Here is a 14,545-nt window from a genome sequence, read left to right as displayed (position 1 = left end):
AAGGGCTGAGTAAGTCTGTTGTGAAAAGTGATATTTGTATATCACTTTTCACTGCCTCCCTGCTAGCTAGCTAGCAAGTCTGCTGCTGTGAAAAGTGATATTAACAAAATACAAATATCACTTTTCACAGAAACAGACTTACTAACTAGCAAGTCTTTAAAAAAAGCAACCTAAAAAAGCAAAAGAAACAACAACAAAAATAAGAACATGCAAAGCACATTGTTTGTTTCTATTCTGTTTAGGTCCAGTAAAGAACAGAGAAAACTGTACATTATTTTTATTATTGAGTCTGTGAAAAAACCCTACATAAATAAATTACAATAATTTGGACATGGATATGTGCATATCTATTTGTTTTTCCTAAAGTTAATTGAGTATTTTAGGAAAAATTGTCTGAGCGGCCACCAGCAATAGTTGGTGGCCGCACTCTCAGGCCACCAAAAACAAATTTCTTGTGAGAACCCCTGCCCTAGTGTGTGTTTTCTAGGTGCTATATACATGTGTAGATGATATAGGCCCTGCTCCTAAGACTATACAACTTAATTTGAAACAAATGGGCAAAACAAACTTGATTGTTATTTATCTGCATTATAAGATGTTGGTGTTGCCAAAGGAAGTCTGGTATGTCAGGATTTTTTTTCACTTAGAAGATAGTTAATATAAGTGAATAAATCAATGATCAAAATTGAATTTCATTCATTACATTTTTTTCCAGAGGCTGTGAATGGAAGAGATTTAAGCAGTAAATTAGGTCATTATCAGCTATTAACAAATGGGTTGTAAGTAAATTGCTTTGAGCACAGCTTTAGGTGGGGAACACGTTGAAGAACTGCTCATTCTCTGCAGTAATGATGGATTTTGATGGAATTGTGGCTGTTACACAGTGTATCCTTAGAGATATGAGGGCGTATGGGGTGTGGGTATGGGGTGCTGGCTCTGGGAGGTGGCTCAGAGCTGGAGTAGGCAGTTGGGGTGCAGGAGGGAGTACGGGGTGCTGGCTCCGGGAGGGGTCTCAGGGCTGGGGGTTGGGGTGCGGGAGGAGTGCGGGCTCCTGCTGGGCAGCACTTACCTCGGGTGGCTCCCAGTCAGTGGCGCAGCGGGGCTAAGGCAGGCTCCCTGCCTGCCCCAGCCCCACGCTGCACCCGGAAGCAGCCATCACACCCCTACGGGCCCAGGGAGGGCACATTTCTCTGTGACCACGGCCCCCATTGTCTGCAGTTCCCCATTCCTGGCCAATGGGAGCTACAGGGGCAGTGCTTGCAGGCAAGAGCAGTGTGCGGATACCCCTTCCCGTCCTCTCCCCCGGGGCCTTATGGGCGTGCTGGGCAGGGCTGCCCAGAGGATTCAGGGGCCTGGGGCAAAGCAATTTTGGGGGCCCCTTCCATAAAAAAAAATTGCAATACTATAGGATACTATATTCTCGTGGGGGTCCCTGTGGGGCCCGGGGCCTGGGGCAAATTGCCCCACTTGCCCCCCCTCTGGTCAGCCCTGGTGCTGGGAGTGGTGCGTGGCCAGGGCAGGCAGGGAGCCTGCCTTAGTCCCACTGTGCCGCTGGACTTCTAGCGGCTAGAGATCGCAATCGACTGGCAGAGGCTCCAGGATTGACCAGTCGATCGCGATCTACTGGTTGGTGACCACTGCCCTAAATCATCAATCATTTTGAAAAATCTTGGCTTCTAGAATAGAATCTCCCTGTAATATCTTCCTCTCGTGTCCTTGTCATAAACTAGATGTTTTTCCAGAACTATACACAAGTGATGGCTCTTTCCGTTGCTGCAAGCGAGGTCCTCCTTCATACAGGTCTTCCCAGTGAGTTGGCAAATGAGCAGGTGGTTTGTGGTCTGCACTTCACCACACTCACATGTATTTGTGTTATTAGAGTAGCCCCATTTGATCATGTTAGTCTTCAATCTACTAGTTTGTGTATGCAGGTGGTTCAGTCATCACCATGTTGACCAGTCTGTCAACAACAGTGGTCCTCCTGGGGTTCCAAATCTGTTTCAGTGTGTCCGACTGCATGTAGTCTTTCATTCCATAACCTCAGTCATGCCTTGCCAACTGTCGTATCCAAAGGCACAACACTGGTTATAAAACTCTTTTGCAATTTAAGGTGTTTGGTTACTCTTGTTTGACTATATAATGGATACCGTGGATCTTCCATCTGCCGTGATCTTTCCCTTTGGCTTACTACCTTCCTCCTGATATTAGGTGGTGCACGCTCAGCCAGTAAGTACAGGCTATCCTTTGGTGTTGGCTTTAGACATCTTGTTATTACATGACAGCTGTCATTTAGAACAGGTCTAGTTTCTTAGCATGGACAAATTGTTCCCACACTGGACGTGCATACTCTGCTGTAGGGTAGCACACAGCAATAGCAGTGGTTTGCAGAGTAGCTGGATTAGCTCCCCACTTTGAGGTGACAAACTTTCAGAGATGTTGTTGCGGGCACTAACTAGCCCTTTCATCTTCTCTATATATGCTTTGAAGGAAAGTGTTTGGTCCAATGTCACCAGGTAGACAGGGTTTGGGTGATTAGCCAGTGGGACTCCATCCCAGGTGGTGATTAATTTCCACTTGGCTTTTCAGAGGCGTAGGTGAAAAGCCATCACCTGTGTCTTGTTGGATTGGTGTGAAACTGGTTCTTATGTAATAAGCTGAGAGGTTGCTCAATGCACATGTCAGTCTGGTCTCGACAGTAGCAAAGTCCTTCTCCTGTGACGTGATGCATATGTCATCGGTGTATATTAGGCTCCTCATATTGCTCTGTATGGGCTGATCATTGGTATATGGGTTGGTGCCCTGTAGGAGCCATTTTGTTGTCTCCAGCGGCTCTGTTTCTTGCACAGTTCTATGTAAAAACGTCTCTTCTCCAGAAGAGATTGAATGAGCTGCACTAGGTGGTAGTCGTGCATCATATCATAGACTTTTGCAAGCAGGTTTTGATGGCTGACTATATCGTATGTTGCTGATAGGTCTGTGAACACAGTGCCTGTTCCCTCTTTAGAATCCATCTTCTTCTGGGTGATATTTAGTATTTAACCACTGCAAGACGTTCCCGGTCTAAATCTGGCTTGTTCCAGTATTAGATGCTGTTTGATATGAGGTGGGAGGTGATTGAGAATAAGGCATTTGTTAAGTTTATAAAAGTACCATAGGAGTGCTATTGGCCCGAAGTATTCTTTGGGTCAGAGGCATCCTTCCCTGACTTCTATAGAGCTGTTACCTCAGGTTGGGAATGGCTGTAATAGACAATTGTAAGAGTGCAATGAAATACTCTGGTTTTAATCCTGTCCCCTCCCAAGAATGAGAGGGGTAGTTCAGTTTCCATGCCCAGGCCGTCACTGGACCATCTGCTACCAATAAGTTACTGCCGGCTGTGATTTGGTAGGGCAGTGGTCGGGGGAGAAGATCTCTTCTAGGCTCTTGCAGAGATGATTAACTGTTTTTTCATTATTTTAACATTTGGCAAAGCGAAATAAATTGTAAAAAGGGAAATATAATGGAGGCCCATTGACGTCGATTGGCATTTGATCCATCCTTGACATGGAATCCCTCTGCCATTGAAGTTGATAGCAGTTTGATTTTCAATGGGCTTTGGATCAGGCCATTAGTCACTACATATGTTTGCAAGTATTTGTGGTTTTTAGAAACCGAGCTAACCCCATTGTAGCCAATTAGTTCATTTTATCATTTAATTGTGTTATCTATTGTCATGGTTAATTCATATGTTATTTCATATGTAATTAATGCATGATTAATAGAATTAAATTGTAGGGTTAGAAGAGTATAAGATTGACAAGTATTTAAAAGTGACGAGTGTGTATTAGGTATATAAGTAAAGCAAGGCAGTAATGCAAGGCCTACAGGCTAAGGCCTGTAAGATTTCAGCTTAGCCACACTAGACCTCAGGCTTAAGGAAACTTGACCTGAGTGGGTGACCCAGGAATGACCCTATCCCAGTAAGGTTACAAGATTACTTTAAAGGATGTGCCAATAGGTGATGTTCCAGGAAAATATATCACAATGTACCCATCTGGACTGCAAGACAACTGGTTGTAATAGCATGGAAATTTCTGCTCTGACAACAGGTTAACATGGAAACATGTTTATGTAAATGCTAATGAGAATAAGGGGAACTAAGAGAACAACATATGAAAGGAGGGCATCCCAACATTTATGGGGTGCGGAAGTACAGATAAGGAAAAGGATGTTGGAATCCTCATGCATATGCATAAGGTGTTAGGTGTGGTCTGTAGAGGATGGGAAGACCCTGAAGGAAGACCTCATTGGGAAGACCAGAGCAGGAACCACTCCAACTAAAACCTCTCCAGCGCATCATTAGAGATCTACAACCTATCCTGAAAGATGATCCTTTACTCTCACAGATCTTGGGAGACAGACCTGTCCTTGCTTACAGACAACCCCCCAACCTAAAGCAAATACTCACCAGCAACCACACATCACTGAACAAAAACACTGACCCAGGAACCTATCCTTGTAACAAAGCCCGATGCCAACTCTGTCCACATATCTATTCAAGTGACACCATCATAGGGCCTAATCACATCAGCCATACCATCAGGGGCTCGTTCACCTGCACATCTACCAATGTGATATATGCCATCATGTGCCAGCAATGCCCCTCTGCCATGTACATTGGCCAAACCGGACAGTCTCTACGCAAAAGAATTAATGGACACAAATCTGACATCAGGAATCATAATATTCAAAAACCAGTGGGAGAACACTTTAACCTGTCTGGCCATTCTATGACAGACCTGCGGGTGGCTATCTTAAAACAGAAAAACTTCAAAAACAGACTCCAACGAGAGACTGCTGAGCTGGAATTGATATGCAAACTAGACACAATCAACTCAGGGCTAAACAGGGATTGGGAATGGCTGAGCCATTACAAACATTGAATCTATCTCCCCTTGTAAGTATTCTCACACTTGCTTCTTATCAAACTGTGTCTGTACTTGGCTACCTTGATTATCACTTCAAAAGTTTTTTTTCTCTTACTTAATTGGCCTCTCAGAGTTGGTAAGACAACTCCCACCTGTTCATGCTCTCTGTATGTGTGTATATATATCTCCTCGATATGTTTCACTCAATATGCATCCGAAGAAGTGGGTTGTAGCCCACGAAAGCTTATGCTCTAATAAATTTGTTAGTCTCTAAGGTGCCACAAGTACTCCTGTTCTTTTTGCGGATACAGACTAACACGGCTGCTACTCTGAAATCTAACTCCTCTATTGATGACCATCTGTTGAGAGATCCACCAGATTCTATATATTTGGGTATGTGAGTATGAATACGACATTAGCTATTGCTTGGGATCTCTTATGTTGTATAGATGGGTATGTGAGTGTAATTTATAACTTACAAGTAAAAAATCTTGTTTGTATTATAACTGTGTTTGTAGTCACTGTATTAGTTCTTTGTGTGCTGTTAAAAGTCTCCCGTTCTAAAAGAATCGTACAGGGTAACTTTGACCCTGTTGATCTGAACTGTAGCACCACAGGAGCCGAGCTCAATCCCTACAGACATTGTAGTTTAACTCAGAGCTAACAATTCAGTTTTAAATACTGGCTACACAAGGACAAGAAAATTTTGCCAGCAATGCAAAAGTGCCAAGAAATAACTTTTTAAAAAGTAAACAGCTTTTTGTATGCTTGCCTTCTTTTGGTGCTTCCTGGCAGCAGGAAGAGGCACAGGTGCACAATATCATAATTAAATTTAACAAGCTTTGCTGTGCGAATGACCAGGTGTGGAAACTAAAAAAAGAAATTCTCATTAAAGTGTGGAAGCTCAAATTTTTTAAAAGCTCTCATTAATTTGCTGTTCTTGTATTGATTATTTTTAACATAAAGCAAAAAGCTGGATTTATGCATAATTCAACAGGGCAGGAATGACACTGAGCCAGACATTAGTTTTGCTTTATTGACAGTAGAACTGACAGTTAAGTACAGGCCTACAGAATTAATTGCAAATGCACTAACTGGGCTGGATGCAGAACATCTGGAATGAGATTTGTCACCTAAATTAAAGTTAACCACTAACTTAGGTCTCAAAGAACAAGTTAGGAAGCTAAATAAATCTAAAAATTCTAGCAAGGATTATAATTAGAAGCAAACTGGATTCTGTTTTTTTCCCTCTGACAGCTGAAGTTCACCTAATGCTATGTACAGTAATTTTTATAGTGTGTGTGCACACGCACGCGTGTAAATGAGTAATGAATAAGGCTCTACTTGAATTGTGGGATGATTGTCAAATAATTGCGGCTGAGTTGCAGACAAGACATGGAAAAGTAATAATGGATCTTTATTAATTGTGGCAATTTGGAAAAGCCAGAGAAGACCTTTGTTTAACAAAAACTTGCTGAAACAATATAAACACTCAAGTATTATGTTATTCCTGCTAATATTTTTGATAACTAGACATTTTACTGCAACTATATTACAGTTGAACCTCAGAGTTACGAACACCTCAGGAATGGAGGTTGTTCATAACTCTGAAATGTTCGTAACTCTGAACAAAACATTATGGTTGTTCTTCCAAAAGTTTACAACTGAACATTGACTTAATACAGCTTTGAAACTTTACTATGCAGAAGAAAAATGCTGTATTCCCTTTATTTGTTTAGTAGTTTATGTTTAACACAGTGCTGTACTCTATTTGCTTTTTTTTTTGGTCTCTGCTGCTGCCTTATTGTGTACTTCCAGTTCCAAATGAGGTGTGTGGTTGATGGTTCAGTTCATAGCTCTGGTCTTCGTAACTCTGAGGTTCTACTGTACAGTCATGAATGTGCAGGCTGAGAGCCAGGAGCCCTGCCGTACCCAGGTCTGATAGTCTGAGCCCCACTGTCAGCTTGGATAAATGGGGTTCTACTGTACTAATGGGGAAAAAGTGTGTGTTGCAAACCTCAAAATGCATGCAAAATTGTGGACTGTGCAAAATAAGCTAATTAAAATCAAAATTGCAATGGAAGCCTAATATTGTGGGATTCGCAATTTCTGCAATATCGCAAATTAAATAGTAATGAACAAATGTCTTGCATAGCTGCAACTTTATTTCACTTAAATATATACATCATTTAAAAATGGTTAAATTTTCAAGAAAAATACAAAACAAAGGCATAATAACTCATGTGATGGACAAAACAATCCAACAGTTATTACTGACAAAGGAACACACACATCTAAGTCTGTTGCTTTGTTTTTACTTTCTGTTTTCCACCACATTATAAAGATATTTTTTCCTGAAGTACAGAATACTCTTGTCCCTTCTGCAATGTGTGGCTCTCTAATCATGTTTTTATGAGAGTAAATGACTGCCAGACTGTCTTTATTTCCTGTTTACACAGACTATTACTTTCTTGCTTTATGCCCCTCTAAACATTCACAACTAACACTACATATGATGCCTCTGAGGTAACCAAGAATAGTGCTCCATTATGCTAGGCGCTGTCCAGAAACTGAGTGGTAGATAGTCCTTGCCCTGAAGAGCTTACAATTTAAATAGACAAGACAGGTGCAGGGTGGGGACCTGGCTGTGACACACAAACATGATGGTGACAAACAATAAGTTAGTTCCACAATATTTTGGGGATTTCAGGGGGGATAAGCTAAATGTAAAGAAAAGAGGAGGGAGGGGGACATTGTAGACAAGATCTGTGAGGGGACAGGACAGAGGAGAAGATAAGAGGGGTAGGTGTGGAGGGAAGAGACTGAAAAAGGAGTGGGGAGTGCAGGGGGTTGTCCAGTTAAAACTGGAGTTCTTCAAATGACCAAAGGTCCTGTTTTGACTGTTCCTCTTTCTACTGGCTGGACTCTCCGGCTGGCTCCTCTCTGCACTTTTTCTCCACATAGCAGGAAGGGGAGGCACCACCTGATTCCTAGTGACCCCAGAGTTGGAAGCGGGGGGCTCCCCTGCACAGTTCCAGGTTCAGGAAAGGCTTCCAAGGCAACTGGGTCTCACTTCCTGCCCTGCTTTCGCTGCTGGAGACAAGGGCTAATGTGATCCTTGGATGTACAAATGGTACTCTTGGGGGAATTCTGCGCCACTGCACATGTGCAGAATTTATGTCCCCCGCATATTTATTAGCTTCCCCACAGAAAAATGACTTTCTGATGGGGAAGCAAAGGGAAGCCACAAGAGCAGTCATGCAACCCTCCCCAGCAGTAAGTTTCGGGTTCCCAGGGCAGCCGGCAGAGAGGTAAATCACTGTGGGGCAGGAGGTATTGGGAAAGACCCGGCTGGTGGCACCTACCCTGCATCAGGCTCAGCTGCTAGTCCCAGATGGACTGGAGAGGACAGGACTTCCTCTTCCCCTGCACGGTATCCAAGGCCAGGTCAGACCCACCTCCAGATTTCTCCCCTGGGTGTACGAAGCTCTGCAAACTGCACCTCCCCCCGTGCTTCCTGCACCCATCGCTCCTCAGCTGCAGGGGGAGGGATCACTGTACATGGAGCTGCTCCCCCATCCGCCCAACCCCCATGCATCCAGACCATTTTATACCCAGGCCCTCCTGCTGAGCCTCACTCCCCTGCACACAGAACCCCCCCCCCGATGAGTCCCACTCCCTTGCACCTGGTCCATCCCGACAAGCCACCTGCACCCAAATTCCCACCACACCAAGCCCCAACCAGCTGCACCTGGATCCCCACTCCATTGAGCCCCACTCCCCCAGCATTTGGACTCCCCAATGAACCTCCCACACACTCCTGTCGAGCTCTACCACCCCCACACCCAGATCCCCCCTACTGAGCCCCAACCACCTTCACCTGGAGCCCCTGCAGAGTCCCATTACCATTGCAACCAGAACCCCCCAACAAGCCCCTGTGCTTCCAGAGCCCCTCTACAGCTGGATCCTCCCCTGAGCTGCCTGCACCCAGATTGTCCCACACAGAACACTCTCAAACCAGACCTGGATCCCCCCACACTAAGACCCTCCACACTTGGATCCTGCCTTGTTGAGCCTGCCTGCCCACACGAAGGGGCAGGACCCTGGGGTGTTTCTGGGTCAGGCCCGGTCCTTGCGCTGTGTCAGGGTTGGATGCAGTCTCACCGCTGAGTCCGTGTCCAGGGGGGAGGGAGGGGAGCTGCACAGTGATCTCCCATCTTTGTGCAGACTGTGTGCCCCAATGCCATACTGGAGCCTCCATATTTATCTGACAAATAAAATTTGCAGAATTTTCCAGAATTTTAAAATATTGTGCGCAGAATTTTAAATTTTTTGGTGCAAATGGTGAGTAGGAATAGGGAGGTGATTTTACTTCTGTATGCAGCATTGATTAGACCAATACTAGAATACTGCATACAGTTCTGGTGTCCGCATTTTTAAAAGTGATGAAAAATTGGAGTGTGCAGAAAAGAGCCACAAAAATTATTTAATGGTCGGAGAAATGACCTTACAGTGAGAAACTTTAAGCTAAACAGATGGAGCTCTTTATCAAAAAGAAGATTGAGCGGTGATTGATTACAGTGTAAAGTATTTTCATGAAAAGAAATTACTGGGTTCTGAAGGGCTCTTTAATCTAGTGAAGAAAGGCATAACAAGAACCCGTGGCTGGAAGCTGAAGCCAGACAAATTCAAATAAGGGACAGTGTTTTAACAGTGAGGGTGATTCTCCATCTTAAGTCTGGATGCCTTTCTGAAAGATAAAACAATGAGGAGTCCTTGTGGCACCTTATAGACTAACACATTTATTTGGGCATAAGTTTTCGTGGGATATAACCCACTTCATCAGATGCCTTACCAAACTCCCATCTTTTCATGTGCTGTATATTTATACCTGCTTACTGTATTTTCCACTCCATGCATCTGGGAGGTGTACTGGTGGTGGTGAAAACAGTGTGTCCCCCTCCCAGCAGGGGTGGCGCAGTGGTGGTGAAAGCAGAGCCCCCCTCCCAGCCGGTGGAAGGGGGGTGAAAACAGTACTCACGGCTTACAGGAAAGCAGCACAGACCCCAATGCTGCTCCTGCTCCAGCTGCCTTGGGCTGGCAGTGGGGGGCTCACAGCTTTGCCTGAGAATCTTAGCGTCTTCAACTCCTAGTTGTAAGTGGCTGCTCCGCACGTGGGGGTAGGGGTAGGGATAGGGATGGGGACGGGGACAGGCAGCCCAGATATGCCTACCTTTAAGATGCAATACAGGGACAATACAGTATTTTTTTTTTTTTTGGTCTCCGCTGCTGCCTGATTGGTTACTTCTGGTTTCACATGGTGTCTGGTTGACTGGTCAGTCTGTAACTCTGGTGTTCGAGTCTTTGAGGTTCTACTGCACTACTAAAATATGCCTTAACTACCTTTTTGCAGTGTATAGCATGTTTTAGCATGTAACTTCATTTTTTTTCATCTTAAGACCCCCCCCCCCATTCTGTCCCATCACTCAAAACAAATCTGTGCTGTAAGGAGGGGAACAACTTTGTGTTACTGAAGCCAGCATTGTTCCTGGGAAGCTTGCCATTTTCTTGCAGCTAAATTATCCAAAGGAAAATGATGGCACAAGGCACCCGACTCCAGTCAAATGATAATTGAGAGGGTGAGTTCCTATAAAGCAGTGGTTCTCAGCCCACGGGCTGCATGCGGCACAATTAGCACACAGCTGCGGCCCAGCTGTGTGCTTAAAAAAAAATGCAAAATTTGCTGCTCTGTTTCTGGCAGGGGTGGGGCTGACTGAGGGGGAACAGCGTCTTGTAGCCTCCACCAGCACTCCTGCCAGCAGGGGGCTGGTGAGTGCCATAGGGGGCAAGAGAGTGTGTATGTGGGTAGGTTGGGGAGGGGGGCGCTCCGGCCAGTGTGGGGGTGGGGAATGCTGGGAACTAGGGATTTGCTGGGGTGCTGCAGCACTCCCAGGTTTTAGGTGGGGCTCCGCTCCTGGTCCCGCCTCTCGGGTCCTGGCTGCCGGCCTGCACCGGGCACTCCACTCCTGGCCTGGTGCCAGGGGTCCCGGCTGCCTGTCCGCGTGCTGTGGCAGCTGCCCGGCCCTGCGTGGTGGAGTCCAGATCCGGCTGCTGTCCAGCCCTGCACGGTGAGGTCCGGCTGCTGGCTGCTGTCCATCCCCGTGCAGCAGGGTCCTGGAGTCTGGCCGCCCAGCCCCATGCAGTGGGATTTGGGGGCCAGCTGCCCGGCCCCACGTGGCTGGTCCGGGTCTCGGCTGCCGGGCTCGTGCCTAGGGCTCCGCTCCTGGCCCAACTCTGGGCAGAGGGGCTGGGCATAGGGGACTGTGGGCGGTTTTGGGGGGGGCACTGTAGTTCTCAACCCGTAACACATTGTGGGCTGCATTTGAGACACCTCTCAGCAATTCTTCTCTCAGCGATAATGCACAGTGCTTTCAACAGTTAAGTTTTCATTTGTTTCCAGGAGGGCATAAGTGTGTGGCTATTCCATGATGAAGCATTAAGTTCCATTACATGCAGAATTAGTTTGGATATCAGTGAGTATGTACAACTGGATATAGAAGCTTCAGTGCCTAGGGGATTGCCGCTGTCTGTTTGCAGATGGATTTGTTGAAAAGATATTTATAAAAATTTTGTTCAGGTGATTGATTTTGAAAAGGCTTTTGATTCTCTTGAATAGCCTCACTTATTTTAAGTTTCAGAAGTGGCTGGAACTGGCCTTAAATAATGGACCAAATCCACATTATTACCTTTAATAGATTCCAAGGCCAGAAGGGACCATTGTGATCATCTAGTCTGACTTCCTGTATAACATGGGCCATGGAACTTCCCCCAAACAATTCCTAGAGCAGATCTTTTAGAAAAACATCCAATCTTGATTTAAAAATTGTCAGTGATGGAGAATCCACCAGCACCGTCGTAAATTGTTCCAATGGTTAATTACGCTCACTGTCAAAAATGTATGCCTTATTTCCAGTCTGAATTTGTCTAGCGTCCAGTTTCAGCCATTAGATCATGTTACACTTTTCTCTGCCAGATTGAAGAGCCTATTATTAAATATTTGTTCCCCATATAGGTACTTATAGAGTGTAATCAAGTCACCCCTTAACCTTTTCTTTGTTAAATTAAATAGATTGAGCTCATTGAGTCTGTCACCATAACGCATGTTTTCTAATCCTTTAATCATTTTCGTCGCTCTCCTCTGAACCCTCTCCAATTTATCAACATCCTTCTTGAATTATGGACACCTGAACTGGATGCAATATTCCAGCAGCAGTTGCACCAGTCCCAAATACAAAGGTAAAATAACCTCTCTCCTTCTACTCGAGAGTCACCTGTTCATAGCTTGAAAGGGGATTGCATTAGTCCTCTTGGCACAGTGTTGCTCTGGGAGCTCATGTTCAGGTGATTATATAGCACAACCCCCACATCTTTTTCAGTCATTGCCTACCAGGATAGACTTCTCCATCCTGTAAAATTTCCATAGGAAATTTCAATTTTTCATTGAAAGAAAGAAAGAACCCTTGAAGCCTGAAAACTGATTTGTTTTTTGGCTGCTTTTTGATATTTCACTGTAAAGTCAAAAAGTTTTCCCTCCCTCCTCTCCTCCCCCCCCCCCGCCCAAGAAAAAAATCTTCCAACCAGTTCTAATTATTGTAATGAAGAGAATTTTGCCTGTGGAAATAATGATGTACTTTAAACCGAAACCTTACATCAGTCCTCATTCAGGACTCCCACTGACTTGAATGGGAGTTGCATTCTTGTAATTGTGGCAAAGCTGTACCCTTCTATAATACGTTAATGATAAAATGTTGATTATATACTTACGCATTACTTCCTAGGGCTCAAATGATTATTCATAGATATATTTTAGAATTTAGGGCCTGATTCAGAGCTCATTAAAGGCAGTGGAAATCTTTCCATTAATTTCAATGGGATTTAGATCAGGCCCTTATTGAGGGGACAGATTCTAGAATTCAGCATGAACTCTTTCTAAAAATTATTGCTTCAGAAATATCTGTCTATGTTAGTTATATTTAAATCTTATTCAGAGAATGGGTTTGACCTCTAGTTATTTTTCTTTGTTTGAGAGAGAGCACACAATCGATATACCGCCATGTCGGGATTCATAATTACTGAGGATACTTCGTATGGTTTGTTTTTATCAATAAGCCCTGATTCAGCAAGACACTTAAACTATGTTTAAACATAAGAGGAGTCCCATTGATTCTGTCATTGGCCTGCAGCACAACTTTGGGTAAATGACTTCACCTCTCCGTTCTTCTGTTTTCTGTCTTGTCCAGCTCCATCATCAGCGCATGAAGGCAGGGATTCTCTCTCATTGTTTTCGTACAGTGTTGCAGAAAGAGGGCCCAATCTTGGGCCTCATGTTCTACCATAATACTAAGATTTTAGGAGTGGTCAGAAAAAAAACAGAACCTCATAATTAATATTCCTCTTGCTAGGTTGTGTACATTGTTTCAGTTTCAAATTAAAGCAATGCTCACTCAGGCATTTGCTGCTAATATGTTATAATCATGGAGTTTAAGAGCAATGAAAATTTAATAGGCAGCATTTTTGAAAATGATGTTGCACTTTGCTCCTTAGCTGAATTCCATTATAGCAAAGATGTAATCAATATGACCTATTTCATCAGTCTTCCGCATCTGTCTCAGAGACTATTTAATATATAAAGAAAAAAAGTACTGTAGCTGCTAAAATAGTAAATAAACAGAAGTTGGAAAACATATGGATTTCCTAATATACCTGTGTGCAGATTTAAAATTTATTACTGAATTTTATGACATTATTGTACCCTGTTTCTCCAGGATTTAAGAAGGATACCTTTTTTCAAAACATACTTTAAGATAAAATTAAGGGTATTCGTTGAGCTGCATGTGTTATTTAGGTCCAGAGTTTACTCTGCTGGTTTCTTCTCTCTTAAGGAGGGGAGAAAAAAGTCTGCATGGACTTGTGATACCTTTTATTGACTATTTTTAATTCAGTTACCTTTTAAAAAAAACACCCTGTTGGCTTTTTTATCTATGCATTACATTTCATCAAGTTTCATTAGAGTTCACACAAAAAATTGGTTTGTGGGAAGTGCTCCCAGAGATCCAAATACATTGGGTGTTTGAAACTTTCTGTAAATTAATAGTTTGTACAGAATCTGTCTGAAACTTATAAACTGTAAAAAATCATTTCTTCCAAAGTCATTATTCTGTTTTCTTATGTCCCAAATTAAAACTTGACTAATATATCCTCAAAAGGCCTATCCTATAAAAACAGTCCTATATGTTATACACTCATAGTTGGACATTGGATAGAAATGCTGATTATGGAAATGGTTGGCATAAAAATAGAGAACTAAATTAGTCCTGTCATGTTTGTGTTTCTTCTTCGTCTCCCATTATCAGTCAAAATCAAATAGTAGCAGCTTCAGAGGACTTAGAATGTCTTTAAAAAGCATTTACCACTTTCAGAGATAACAAAATTATACAGTAGAACAGAGAAGACACAGGAGAGATGATGCAGCAGACTCATAGAAATGGTACAAATATAGCGCAAGCATGGCAACTGGAATGAGGAGAGGAGAGACAAGGAACACAACAAAGGAGGACTACATGTTTGTTATTATAATA

Source organism: Terrapene carolina, unplaced genomic scaffold, assembly GCF_002925995.2.
Source record: "Terrapene carolina triunguis isolate 2854851 unplaced genomic scaffold, T_m_triunguis-2.0 Scaffold111, whole genome shotgun sequence".
Taxonomy (NCBI): Eukaryota; Metazoa; Chordata; order Testudines; family Emydidae; genus Terrapene; species Terrapene triunguis.
Note: the sequence above shows the minus strand (reverse complement) of the source record.